This window comes from Pyxicephalus adspersus, chromosome 6 (genome assembly GCF_032062135.1).
Source record: "Pyxicephalus adspersus chromosome 6, UCB_Pads_2.0, whole genome shotgun sequence".
Classification (NCBI taxonomy): domain Eukaryota; kingdom Metazoa; phylum Chordata; class Amphibia; order Anura; family Pyxicephalidae; genus Pyxicephalus; species Pyxicephalus adspersus.
The window spans coordinates 87,030,880-87,044,318 of record NC_092863.1 but is presented as its reverse complement, the minus strand read 5'-3'; positions in this window follow the sequence as shown (position 1 = coordinate 87,044,318).

Below are 13,439 nucleotides of genomic sequence, written 5' to 3'. Positions count from 1 at the left end.
TTACCATCTCTTCCTCTTTAGATCACATGGTCACCAGGACAGTTGGAGGGGTCCCCAATGGGGACAACGACAGACACAGAGAGTGATCCTTGTCATTTGCAATGACCCATAAGTTAACTATACAGTATGTACCATGTATGGATTTATACCCTGATCCTGCTATGTTAAATAGCCAAAAAAACACAAGCGCTATACGTATGTACATCATATCAAATGCCCATGTATACTCCATCTTAAAGATTGCATCAAATATGTGAAATACATGTACATAGATAGTAATGTCTAAGGGCAGGTTCTGATCTCTAGCGGGAGTACCCGATCCTGTGCGGGATCCGTGACTGGCACCTTGCCAGCCGCTCATACCAAAGTGCCTACCCTTCTTCCTACTACCTCCTACTTCTCCCTACAGCATCGCTGAGGCCTAATCTTTGAGAATCTAGATATTTGTGTGCCAAATGTAATGGGGCGCTGTGTTTACAACCGCGTTATCAAAATTTCCACACATTGATGAAATCCTAAAAGATGCTTTCCCCACTTTGTATAATACACTAACAGATGACCATGGAATAATTAATAGCAAGGAAATGTCACAAATAAGAAATAAGAAAATTTGCTAAAATAAATTGGCCTGGAGCACTTTGCAAGCCAATACCTAAATTGGTGGTTAAAAGGTTTAAGAACCATAGTCTGCATATTGGACAGCAAGCAGTAGTGAGCAGTGAACCGCTCAGTGACACCTCCATTTATTCTCTATAGGGCCGTGGTGGTTAGGAGGCTACATGTAGCATCTCACCCAAAGAATGGTTTAGGGCATGAGGAAGTGGTAACTGCACCGCAACCTCACCGCCAGTCTGTTCATAGCCTAATAGGGCCATAGTAAAGAGTTACTCGCTGCAGGACAGAGCAGAGGCTGTGGCTGCGGTCTCCTCCCTCCAGAACATTTATTTCATGCCTGATTTTCCAGCTTATCAGACCATGACTATTTAAGAAACCCCATCGGTACATCCCTGAAAGGGCACATCAGTTTCTTGTATATATTACTGTAATAGGAGCTCTACACTATATGTGTCTGTAAACATGCAACTACCCCTGAGGAAGCCTCTCGGGTGAAACGCGTCGGGTGTGACGGTTACTCATATGCAATCTATCCATCATATGACTGTAAATGAACAGTAGGGTCATATTGTGGCCCACTAACCAGATACACAATAATTGTGATTTGTCTAGTGCCAGGATTTAAGGCTATGTATATACTTATATCCAGTTATAGTGTAAGAATTCACTTATAATATGTATTGTGTTTTAAGAATTTATCAATAATACAGTACTACTTGCCTAAAAGAACCCCTCTGTTTGTTCTGTTTTTTATATATATAATAGGGAGTAAACAATTGTACAGCTGAATGCAAAGGGCAGATGAGTCCAAAACCCAAAATATGCAGCTGAAGGTCTTTGTATGGGGGTCAGGGAGAACTGATCTACAGATCTCAGGAAATCTTTACAAGGAACTTGTATCTTGGAAGAAGAAGATTTGTGACTAACACATTTTACAGCTATGTGAGTCACCCTGAACCGCCCCACCACATAAATCTGCTGACAAAATACTTTGGCCAGAGAACTGACACTTTCCTAAACACTTCGCTCTCTTCTTGATTTGGCTAATCTACCATTTGTGTTTAAACTAAAGCAGATCTGGTCGGAGTTCTTATTGTCAGAATTCACCTGTGTGAGCTGCAACAAAAAACAATTGGAAAATGATGGCTTCTTGGGCAGGGCTGCTATTCCCACGCTGCAATTACGGTGGAGATGTCTGGTCTTGTCTGCTGTGACTAATCAGACTCTTGGGGTGAATCTAGGGGAACTGGTATCACCTACAGAGAGTCTCAGGGATGTTGTTTGCAGGGTTATTTGTGTGAATGTTTGATCAGATCCCAACTAGATGCACAAAGGATGATTTTTCTGAGATTGTGGTGCAAATTTTAACACTGATGAGCAAAAGAAGGCTAATATCCTGAATGATTTTAAAAATTGAAAGATGATTAAAGGACTAATTGTTTTACATCGACATTATTATTATTATTATTAATAAACAGGATTTATATAGCGCCAACATATTACGCAGCGCTGTACATTAAATAGGGACATTAATAATCTTTTAGATTTTAACTAGCAAAAGTGTGCACTGGACAGGTAAAAATCAGGACTAAAAATAAAAAACAATGCAAAGAAGTGTTTTAGGGGCACAATATGCAGGTGGAGTGTGAAGGGTATTATGGAGGGCAGTATGTGCAGGAAGTGTCTGTGAGTGTGTGAGTGTGTGTGTGTGTGTGCGTGAGGGGGGGGGAGGGGTATGTGAATAATTTGTGCAGGGGAAGAGTGTAAAAGGTATGATGGTGGGCAATATGTGCAGAAGAGGAATGCAGAGGGTATAATGATGGTCAAAATTTGTAGGGGAGGACTGTGGGAGGTATGATGATGGGCAATGTGTACAGGGGAGGAGTGTGGAGGGATGGGCAATGTGTACAGGGGAGGAGTGTGGAGGATAAGATGATGGGCAATGTGTGCAGGGGAGGACAGTCAAGGTATGATGATGGGCAATTTGTACAGAGGAGGAGTGTGGGGGTATGATGATGGGCAGTTTGTGCAGGGGAGGAGTGTGGGGGTATGATGGGCAATGTGTTCAGGGGAGGAGTGTGGGGGTATGATGATGGGCAATATGTACAGGGAAAATGTGTGTGGCAATTTGTGCAGGGGAGGCAATCATAGGGTATGACAGTGAGCAATATGTGCAGAAGTTATGATGCAGGCAGTATGTGTATGAGGGGCGTTAGCATGAGGAAAAATGAGGAAGGTATCACAGGAGGATATTATGTGTATGGGAGGAGTGAGGATGGTATGGTGGTGGGTATAATATGCAGGGCAGGTGTACGGAAGGTATGATATAGGCCGTATGGCCAAAGGAGGAGTATGGAGGATATGATAAAGAGCTAGTAAGTGCACAGGAGGAGTTTAAAGAGTATTCAAAAAATGAGTACATACAGAGGAGTGTGGAGGGTATGGCAGTGGGCAATATGTGTAGGAGAGGAGTGTAGGAGGTATAGTGCAGGGAGGATTTTAGATGGTAAGATTACAACAGTGGTCAGAATGTGCTGTGGGAAAGTTTCCTCATATGTGTTTCCACAACATATTTTCCTGTGTACCTGGCACTGCCCTTTAACACACTGAAAGTTGTTTCTTTTTTACAACCTAAAATACCTAGTGATATCAATAAATGTGAAACATAATATTGCATAAGCACAGGGCTGAGGGTGACACTTTCTACTAGTGCAAAGCAATTCTTTCTCTACACGGTGCGGCCTTGCCCGTCACATTGTGCTTTGGACTTTTCTTTTTACAAGCTGAAATATAAAAAGTGAAAAAGATTTTGTGATATTGCATAACTGCACATTGAGTCAGTGAGGGCTGTAGGCCAGAGAGATAGTTCTGGCGGTCAACTGCAAGGGAAGTTTACGGGAACTGTGACAGAATAAAAACATGTGATTTGTTCATTTAGGGTTAACCCTTCCGTTACCCACACCATAGACGAGCTGAATGTGTGTTGTAAGCAAATCATGCTGCAAAAAGAAACAGTAATTACGATTGTCAATAATATGCTGCAAATAGATACAAAATACAAATACAGCTGGATTGCCACAATGGCAACGTTCTATTGCTCTACGTCCTATAATCACAGCCGAGTGATTACACATTGGACAACATTGGTGATCACAGATTAGAAGGTGGAGCTGTTCTGTATACCACATATATTTCTGGTGAGATGGTAAAGTGGAAGTCAACATTTTTATTTAAAGCAAAACTAAACTAAAATAAAAAAGTCACACATTAAATTCCACAGATCCTTAGAGAAGTCTTCAATCGGATCCTGCACTTCCTGGGTCCTGGAATTCTATTTTGTCCCAGCGCGCCAGGTGCCGCCACCTTGGTCTGTCTTTTTCCTACTTCTGGCTACGTCACCCAATCTCGCACTGCTCAGGCGTAAGACCGGGTGACATAGCCTGCTGTAAAAGGGAACAAAGGAGTGCCGATCTCACTGCCTATGCATGAGATCGTCATTTCTTTCCCCTCAATGTAGGAAAATGCCCCTTCAGCACAAGAATAACATTTTAATTTCATATAAAAGGGTTGTCTACCCCTTTATGTAAAGTAAAAAATTTAGTTTAGGTCCCTTCAAGTACAGAACCATCTGAATCTCCATGTAGTTTTTATGATTGGAAGATAAATATAAACCAGGTGTCCCCAACCCTCAGTCTATCAGAGCCACAGACCATGTCTCTATAGCAGACTCAGGGCGGTGGACAGCTCCGGACTGGTCTAAGCTTGCGATGGTGGAGTGGGCAGGTTCTGGCATCATGACATCACTCTGGGGGAAGTTTTTTCCCCTTTGAGAGACACACGGCTCCCCGTAGATTTAGTCTGTAGATTTAGTGGTCCCTGAGCTCCAAAAAGTTGGGGACCACTGCTCTAAACTATATTTATAGTCCAAACTTTTGAAATGATTTCTCAGTCACTAAGTGTTAAAAACGGCCAACACGTTTTAGAACTTCTAAGTTACCTGCTTCCTCAGGGCTTAAAAACTTTTAGAATTAGTGAGAAAATGGACGGAGGAATAGTGCATGGGGTTTGTATGTTTTTCCCATGTTTTGCTTGGAATTGGTGAAATGCTCATACTTAAATTGATGTTTACTGTCCTCCATCTCTACAGTTCTCTGTTGGCATATTTGAGTAGCAGTCACAAGTGTCCCCACCCGGATTTGCTTTGCAGAGGAAAAGAGGGGCTTGTCTGACCAAAAACACTAATTTATAAGAACAGTGAGTCTATCAGGGGTGCCTAATGGACTGTACAGTCATATTTTGACTTTCTGCACAATTGTGGTACCAGGGAAATAGAAGTATGACTAATAAAATAAAGAATGTTAGTACGATGTTTAGCTGACTCATTATCTTTCTTCAGCCGGTTACATGCTTTTGCTGAGTATGATGCATTCTTGATGGTCTAATAAAAAATGCTGTCATTGCTGACCCTACCTTTTGAAAATACTAGTTACCTGGCTGTTATGCTGCAATGTTCATTTTTGTTCTGGGTGATGATCATGAAACAAACTTATTAATTATAAATGAGCACAAAAATGGTGTCTGTTGAGCCAAGTTAGCGTATAGTGACTGGAAGGAGTTCTTTAGCTAAAGTAGCTAAGATCTCATTATTTCTTAAATTCTTAATTATGTTTGTTTATTCCAAATTGCTGTCAATTTTATCCCAGGCAATGTCACATTTTCAATTCAATCTCCACCTGTATGTTTGTTTTGCATACCTACCTACACCAACAAGAAGCAGGTTTGTTGGATCACCCAGGTTCACTGATGAAAGTGTATCCTCTCCAGCCTTGGAGAACTTTAATAAATCAGTCCCAATGTCGGGGACAGCTGTTTAGATAGCTTTAGACACCTCTATTAGGAGAATGAGAGGAATTTTACCAAGCAAAGGATTCTGTGAGGGTGATGGCACTCCTGTGCTTGCATGTTGCCTTTAACAATCAATGGTTAACACGCCACCAGTCTAACAATGAAAAACAAATGCTGAAATGTTAGTCCCCAGTGCTAGTGTGTTAGCTTTAGTTTTTTCTGCAGAACTCTTAGGAAAGCTTTATTGGGTTTCCTGTAAAACTTTGTAACTAAAGGAAACACAGATTTTATCACACAAACTGCAAAAACCAAAAAAAAGCAAAGCTGCAGCTTCTCTACTGCAAATGCTGAGTTATTACTGACTTAAAAAAGTCATATCCCCAGAAACATGTACAAGTATGTGCTTGCACTGCAGCAACTCTTCCACAGGAAGATTGGAAAATGATCTGCGCAACTTCCCAGAATGGGTGTTAGGCTCCTCATACGTCACATGCTGGCATTGCCGCCAATCTGAGCAATGCACAACACCCAAAGAATAGGAAGCAAGCACAAGAACTGAAACAGTGGTGGCCACAGAGCTGTAGTTAGTGTGTGAGCCACACATAAATGATAATAAAGAGAGAGTGCCCGCAATGACATCAATAAGGCACCACACATATAACAAAAACTAGAACCAGGCACTGACCACTGAGAATGAATTATTGGAGATTAAAGTAAAACTACAAACCAATCTTTAATGATTTAGTTTAGGATAGAAAGGCATTTAAATATTTTCAGATTTTTATTGCTGGTCATGCAGGGCGTAGGCAGGGGTCAGCTTCTGCACTGACACCTTTGCCCCTGACTTTCCCTTGCCCATGATTGCGTATGCTCATTGCCGATGGGTTGCACATCCTCTCTGGGTCCTACATTGTTTGAGAGTGATGCATTGGACATGTGACTGCTGACTTGTACTCTTATGATGGTATTTATGCAGCAAATAAATGGAAACCTACATTAAACTACTGTGTCTAACATGTGCGGAAGCCCTTTTGGCACAATATTCTCATGAGAGTTGGAAGGGCTATTTTTGATGTGTGGTAACTGCATGAATCAGGGCCTGTTGATCAGGATGTTACCAAAAGTTCAGCAGTTTGTCTCTAAGAGGTAAACACTTGTTCTGCCATGCTGTTGGATCTGTATCATGTGATTTTCAGCCAACATGATACATATCCTATATATAGTCCTTAAGATTGGAGATGCCTTCTAGTTACCTCCAGGTAATGAACCTCTTATCCAATCTTTTGGAAGCCTTTGGGTACTTTGATTTGGTGACAGGTCTTTTAAGGGCTTTACCAAAACAAACAAAGGGAAATCTTCTCAGTAAAAGCATTGAGCACACAACAAACTGTGCTTCCAACCCTTTATGTTAAACTTAAAAGGTGTTGTTTTTTTAAAGAATATTTTTATTAATATTAATAATAATAATAATAATAATAATAATGGTAGTAATAATAATAATAATAAACAGGATTTATATAGAGCCAACATATTACGCAGTGCTTTACATTAAATAGGGGTTGCAAATAGACAGATACAGACAGTGACACAGGAGGAGGAAACCCTGCCCAGAAGAGCTTATAGCTTTTTATGCCTTTGTTGGAGTTTTCCTCTCTCTTCATGTCCAAGATCTGGACTCCCATTGTCTTTCCTATTATATAGAACAAACAAAAAAGTTTTTGACAGTGATGACAGTTTAGAAAGGTGATCGATCACGCTTTCCATTTTTTGAAATAACATGAACACCCATCAAGCATTATATGGCCAAAAGTATGTAGACAGACACCCATCCATCTACTAAGTTCTGGTGTTTTCAGTAAAACATACTGTTGATTTTACAGTATGTCAGCATATAAAGACATTTGAGCTCGTTTGTGGGAAAGGAGTGATTAGCATAAATCCTTTCACTCCCTTAACTCAACACCTTTGGGATGAATTAGACTGTTGACTGCAAGCCAGGTCTTCATACCAAACAATAACACTTGACCTCACAAATGCTCTTTTGGCAAATTCCCACAGATACCAGAATCTTGTGGAAGGCTTTCCCAGAAAAAATAAGGGCTGTTATAGACATAAAAGAGGGTAAACTCTATAATAACGTTCATGGTTTTACAATGAGATGTCCAACAAGTTCATATAGCCACAAATCCTTGGCCATTGGCCATTAAGTGTATATGGAGAGGCATATACCTTGGTCTGATGAAACATTACATCCTTGTGATTCATTCATGTTTCATTTGTTGTGTAGAAAGCACCGTCCTTATTGACCCAGTGCCATTTTTTATTGCCAGTTTTGTGTCAGTGAAGCAAGAAACAGCCAAGCAGCTAACATTTTCGGAGGCAGGTAAACAATGGCATACTATAAATCACATTTAGCATAACTCTCCTTTAAAATGAAACCCTAACCCCAAGGTAAGGTTGACAGTCACAACCCCCTACCCCCCACATAGGTAAATATCCATGGATTTCCAGGGATCTTTACCATATGGCCTTCCCCAGGGTCGTACAACCCTTCTTGGGCCAACTGCATATTTGCTGTAATCATTGTAAAGCTTGTCCACACTAATGGCCTTAATGGTCATCCAGAAAAGTATGGATCAGCCATACAAATAAATGAGGTTATAGGGTACATGCACCATATAAGAAAGCTGTGAATATCCAGGCAGTGATGAAATACACATCTGTCACAATGACAAAGGGGTGGGGAGCTGCACAAGAAAAATCAACTAAAAATTAAATTGTCTTCTAAAAACCCCATTGGCAAGGATACAGTGGACCTTTAATAAAACTCCCCAAGGCTGGAGAAGATACACTTTCATTAGTGAAGCTGGGTGATGCAGCAAACCTGGAATGGGTTTCTTCAAAGTAATGTTTTCCATCCAGGACCAGATCCATTCCAGGTTTGCTGGATCACTCAGTTTCACTGATGAAAGTGTATCCTACCCAGCCTTAGGGAGTTATATTAAATCAGGTTCAGTGTGTCAGCACTGGTGGCCAGGCACAAATTGCAGCTTATGCCTTTTATTTCTCTCAATGTGCAGACCTATGCAGACCTCCTATCCTGCAGTAACCTGCAGTAACCAGCTGTAAAAAAACAAATGTTCAAAATATTTGAAATTCAATATATGAATATTTAACTTCTTTTCCTATGCAGCTAATAAATCGATTTATTGGCTGATTTGCTCAGTTTTCTTGATTTTTTTCCTATTTTTTGTTTAATATTGTTGCTTAGAGAACTCAGTAACTCAAGCTGAAAATTAACCACACAAGTGAACTAGTCAGAGTAATATGTGTGTCTTGTCCTTTACCTACTGGAAATATCTGGTACAAATTACATTCTTGCTGATTACAGGGGCCATACTTTACCTGATTGCTGGGTCTGCCATGAGTACACAGCAACCATTGCAACTAATAAGGCAGCAGCATCTTCTGAATCTGGTGTAATCCCTGGCTAGAACTTTCCCCAGGTATGAAGAATCAGACTTAATAAATATGGATTGTAGGTTATAGAGATAGGGAATGAAGAGGCTGTAAAGAACAGCAATTCTAAAAGAGAAGAATACCAAGTGATCCTGCTAGGAATCAGTTGTTCAGGCAGTTTGCAGTACAGTTCTGTATTTGGTGTGGACTTCAGATGATCACACCTTGCTCAGGTATAGTCCATTATTGTGACTGTCAGAAGCCAATCCAGAGCAATGTGCAGTTGGCCCTAAATGAGATGCATGTAGACAGGATGTTGGTGAATGTGTCTGGAGGTGATCAGCAGCACTGAAACACAAAATTAGAAGAAAAAAGGTGAAAGCAGGTTATAAAAGAATTTAGCATGTTGGAGGGAGGGCAGCAGTATTAAATATTACCAATACATAAGTGCAGTCCAATAATCAAGTTGGTATTGAGGAGAACTGTCTATTCATGTCATGGTAATATATTACTCTTTAGTAACTGTATGCTTGTCACTCCAGTATTAAAAATAACCTCAAAAACAAGTCTGCAATGGTTGCTGATCCATATATATGTCCCAGATTATTGTCCAGTGTTTCTTTCTGTATGTGGCCCTTTTATTAACACAATCTTTTTTAACACCATATATATATTTTCTTAATAATAAGACCAGCCCCCATTTTAACATAACAAACCATTTCAAGTATAACAGTAAAACACTTCATATAAGTCCATGAAAGTCACCGATTCTTCCTCCCTTATCCAGTTGTCTCCGATCCACAGCCAGGCCCCCAGCCGCTCATACACCGCCTCGGGGACAGTTAGCGGATCTCCCTCCTCTCCAAAAGTAGCCTCCATAACAACCAAGTGTCATGCAAGGCAAACCTTAACATCCAAAACCCAAACCTTTTTGGGTCCCATCTCCCCTATATTCACCATTACCCCAACTCTAACTTTCATGGACCCAAAAGAACACGCCTCCCCGGCTGCCATGACAATAGCCCCCCCAACCAACTTAGTATTAGGGAGGGAGGGTGGGGTTGCACCATTCCCAGTAAAATTCAAAGTGCTGCCCCCCACCCCACAGCCCCCCTTTTTAATCCTGCTCTTTTCCCCTCCCTTAGCTAGCCTCCCACCAATCGCCAACTCAAATTCTCCCGCACTTTTTTCCCCGCATTTTTTTTTTATTTTTTATTATTAACCCCTGCATCGCTGTCTTCCCTACTCCCCCTGTCATGAGGCCCTGTGTCCACCCTCCGCTTCGGGCCTGCTTTCCATGCAAATGACCTGATGTTGGATAATTTTCCTTTATGGAATTCTTGCTAAAAAAACAAATTAGATTGGGCACTGACCTATTCAATCTTTAGGGTTTTTATGAAAGAAAGATAAATCATGGTAAACCTAGGAAAAGAGGACAACAACTTAGATTCCCTAGGGGTGTTATAATGTTTATTGATATTATACAAAATCAAATGAACGTTTAAATAGAGGACATTAAAGCAGAAGTTCTTGATTCATTTGCAAATCCTGCAAGCTGCTAAAAATACATTAAAATACAGCTGTATCTCTTATCAAAGAATTTGCAGTTCTGTTCAGCCAGTCACACCTGAAATCTTGCATAGCCAGGATGGTGAGCCCTCAGTTTTTGGATTTATTTTCCTATTTTCAGGTTGCTAGATTCTTGTTCCATCTGTCAGCTCAGCGCACAATGAACCCACATTGTGTGTGATGGTGCTTTCTCATAGTCAGAACTGAACTAGGAAATGATGATGTCACCTACTTATCTATGCAGTGCGACAGGTTTGTGTTGTGAGTCATTTCTGGGTTCAGACTTTGCTCAGCATTCACACTGCTATAAGGAGGGATGGGTGTTATTATTCATTACTTTACCAATACACAGATCCCAAATTGGAGGGACAGGCCACCTTTAAATAAATAAATCCTTCTGTCCCGTATTTCTTTTCAAATGTCTGGGGTAAAGGTTGATTTACTATAATATATTGTATTGACTTTATGATCCATATTTTCAGATTGTTGCATTTCTTTTTTTGTAAATAGAGATATGAAAGAACAGCATTGGGATTATGAATTAAGTTATCATTCTGATGCTTTAATTTGTCATTGTCCATATGACTAGAGGACATGATGAGTGTTTGTTCTATAGTAGGTGCACCTTTCTCATCTTAAAATTTTGGAAGAAATACATTTTTATTGCATGTGCAGGTCAATTGTAAGATACTAACATTTAAAGTATTTATGTTCAGCTAAGTTTAACTTCAGAATTGTTTTATGTGTGTGCCTCTTCTGTTATAAATAAACATTTTTACAGTAGTACTCACCCATATTCACACTCCAGAACTGCTGTCCAAGTCTTTCTCTGAAATCCAATCCCAGTCCTCTTCTAGGTTAAATGATGTTTATTGTCATTCAACTCACTTCCTGTGAGCCCCGGCTGTCATGAACCCACCCACTGGGGTTATTCCATCCCACTGCCTTGGGCTCATGGTAAAATGCTACAGAGGACAGTGCTTATGCCACATGAGCAGTGCTCTCGGCATCATTTTGGACTGCCCACTTCCAGAAAAGAACCAGATAGGAACCAGATAGTATCTGCATCACATGACTGTCCAGAAGGTAGCTATTATATTATTATTGCTATTATTATATTATTATAGCTATTATAAGTCTTCATATAGATATTTTTTTAAAATGACATATGAGAGGGGGACTTGGGGTGGTATTGTTTGGATTTCCTAGTTATAATTAAATTATAAAACTTTAAACATTTTTTTCTTTTTACTACCACCAAGGTGAAGAGAGGTGTTCCACGCCCCCCTGCAGCTCAAGGATGGTGGTTAAAGTGTAACTAAACCTATTGGTGGGTGCTGAGCTTCTGCCATAATCAGCATGTATGGACAGCATACTTGCCAATTATAGCACATACTTACCCTGTGTGGTCGCCTTGCAAGGAAGGATCCAGGACCAGGACCTGTCATTGCTGCATCCATGGAGGGCGCCATCTTTACTGTTGACTCCAAGGCAGACTTCTGTGAAGACGGCAATCCTTTTCTGTCAGTGGATGATGTATCCTCTGCACATGCACAGGAGCTACATTGTCCCCGGTGGCTGGCTCTGTGTGCGATGTTGAGCTCTAAACTACATGGCGCATGCACCATATAGTTTAGAGCTGAAACAAAAATCCACCAGGAGCCAAGGAATTCGTTTTTAGAGACAATTGGGCCTGATTTAATAAAACTCTCCAAGGCTGGAGAGGATACACTTTCATCAGTGAAGCTGGGTGATCCAGCAAACATGGAATGGATTTCTTCAAAGTAATTTGCTATTTGCTAGCAAATGTTTTGAATCCTTGACAAGATCCATTCCAGGTTCCCTGACCTAGCTTCAGGGATGAAAGTGTATCCTCTCCAGCCTTGGAGTTCTTGGAGTTAAATCAGGCCTATTGTCTCTTTTGTTAAATAGTACTATTTTTTGGTGTTATTTGTTTTGTTTTTTTCAGTTTAGGGTCGTATTAAGTCCTAGGGCACGTTCAGACTTATGTTCCACTAAACACTATTTGCAAAGAATGGGTAACATTGGACCAAATAATTTTGTTTATTTTATTGAACAGGTAAATCCTACATGCAGGGTCCAAGGGTGTTTGCCAACCCTGTCGTCTCCATCGAATTAGTGCTGCTTGCAAATGCTTAATGATTTAAAATTTTGTTTTTGCAGAGCAGCTTATATTCACAAAAAAAGTTAAGGAAAAAAAATGAACATCTCCACTAGACTTTTGCAGCTGCTTGCAAATGTTTGCAGGGTTCCTAGAGTTTGAGAGTAAGCACTCAGGGGTAGTAAACGCTGGAGCAAAACATTGCTGGTCTGAACATGCCCTTGGTATTTGCCATATATCTGTCCCAACTTTCTTATCCAATAATTGACTGTTCAGACATCATCCCGTCAGAATGGGACATGTAATTGTTTAGGGCCCCATTGCTACCCCTATGTGGCTCATGTACCATTGCTTTCAATATTTCTCACCCTCTAAATCCAGCCGTCAGTTCTGACATTTTTTATCCCAAAAGCTTCCACTCACATTTAGTCCTTCCACTCACATTTAGTCCCGTACAGTCCTGTCCCTGTTTGTTGAGAACCATGCCAATACAAAGTGTAAAAAAATGAAGAAGTGGCATTCAGCATTCTAAGAGTAACTCATGATAATTACAATCTGTTTTTATTTTCCAGCAATTTAAAGAAACCAGAAAACATTGAGTTATGTGGATAATGACATGATCTTAATTTCTTAGGATTTTCTTTCACCAATACATCTGGCTGGACAGGTCTGGCAAGAAGAGCCACAATGGAAGTGGAAAAGGCACAACTGAATAATTGGATGTGGCATGGAAGGATAACAGAAAGGAAAAATAGTGGTTCACTCAAAGTAATAACCCAGGAGATGAGAAGCTCACAGGGTATATGCAACATAAAAGACCCAGGATAAA